This window comes from Neomonachus schauinslandi, unplaced genomic scaffold (genome assembly GCF_002201575.2).
Source record: "Neomonachus schauinslandi unplaced genomic scaffold, ASM220157v2 HiC_scaffold_688, whole genome shotgun sequence".
Lineage (NCBI taxonomy): Eukaryota > Metazoa > Chordata > Mammalia > Carnivora > Phocidae > Neomonachus > Neomonachus schauinslandi.
Genome location: NW_025409378.1, coordinates 9,186 through 10,875, shown reverse-complemented (window position 1 = coordinate 10,875; position 1,690 = coordinate 9,186). Strand labels below are relative to the sequence as shown.

Below are 1,690 nucleotides of genomic sequence, written 5' to 3'. Positions count from 1 at the left end.
TCTTCCTTCTGAGAATCAATATTGTGTAGAAGGCAACCGACCCTTAACATACTGTTTCAAGAAGAGAAATGCCATTTCAATGTATGTGTGCAAGTATAGGGATGGTGGTTTTTCTAATGCATAGAAACAAGACTGTGGAGAATGCACCTTTCAGAGCACCACAAGTATCTCTAGCAAGAAGCCTTTTAGCATGTATGTGTTGAAGCATCAAGAATGTGCCTATCTTGGTGTTGCTGCCCGAGAACCAGAGGCGGTCTTGCTGTGGCCACAGCTCTTCCAGCCGCCTGACAATGTCCTCTCATTTAGTAGAGCAGCCGCCGTCCCCGCACAACAACAACAACAACTGCGAGGAAGGTGAACAGCCTTTGCCCCCGCCAGCCGGCCTCAACAGTTCCTGGGTGGAGCTACCCATGAACAGCAGCAATGGCAATTATAATGGCAATGGGAAAAATGGGGGGCTAGAACATGTACCTTCCTCATTCTCTATCCATAATGGAGACATGGAGAAGATTCTTTTGGATACACAACATGAATCAGGACAGAGTAGTTCAAGAGCCAGCTCTCACTGTGACAGCCCTTCCCCACAAGAAGATGGGCAGATTATGTGGAGATGCACACCAGCAGGGACCATAGCTCTCAGTCAGAAGAAGAAGTTCCAGAAGGAGAGAAAGAAGTCGATGCTTCAAAGAAAAGCGTTGACTGGGTGTCCGACTGGTCCAGTAGACCTGAAAACATTCCACCTAAGGAGTTCCACTTCAGACACCCCAAACGCTCCATCTCTTTAAGCATGAGGAAAAGTGGGGCCATGAAGAAAGGGGGTATTTTCTCCGCAGAATTCCTTAAGGTGTTCATTCCGTCTCTCTTCCTCTCTCATGTTTTGGCTTTGGGCCTAGGCATCTATATTGGGAAGCGACTGAGCACACCCTCTGCCAGCACCTACTGAAGGGAAGAACAGCCCCAGAGAAGCGGAGAAGCGTGTGACCTGTGAAGTGGTGTATTGTCACAGTAGTTTATTTGAACTTGAGACCATTGTAAGCATGACCCACCCAGCCTACCACCCTATTTTTACATATCCAAGTTCCAGTAACTCTCAAACCCAGTATTTCATTCAAACTCTGTTGAGGCATTTTACTAACTTCATTCCCTTTTTGGCCTGTAAGACACTTTAGAATTTCCTAACAGAGTTTACTGTTATTTAGAAATTTGCAAGGGCTTCTTTTCCGCAAATGCCACCAGCAGATTATAATTTTGTCAACAATGCTATCGTCTCCTTTTAGTGCCACCAGACTTAGACCTGCATCATTCATGGTATAAATTTTAGTCTTGCAAGATAACTACCATCTCTCTCTTCAAATGAGATCAGGTTAGCAAGTGATAGAACAGCTTTTTGTTCTGTTTTGTTTTGTTTTTTTTCAAGGCAAAGCAAACTTCTCTAAGCTTGAATTTATAGTTATTTAAAAAGAAAACAAGCAAAAAAAACCAAGACACAAGAAAAAAAATATCCTGGGCAATAAAAAATTATTTTAAACAAACAAACAAACAAAAAGAATGTGCCTATCTTGGGGTGCCTGGGTGGCTCAGTCGGTTAAGTGACTGCCTTCGGCTCAGGTCATGATCCTGGAGTCCCTGGATCGAGTCCCGCATCGGGCTCCCTGCTCGGCAGGGAGTCTGCTTCTCCCTCTGACCCTCC

General features: G+C 44.8%; 1 pseudogene; it reads left to right on the top strand.

Moving 5' to 3' along the window:
• The first annotated feature begins 290 nt into the window (after positions 1-290).
• LOC110577554 lies at positions 291-983 on the top strand (annotated as a pseudogene).
• Positions 984-1,690: the final 707 nt, after the last annotated feature.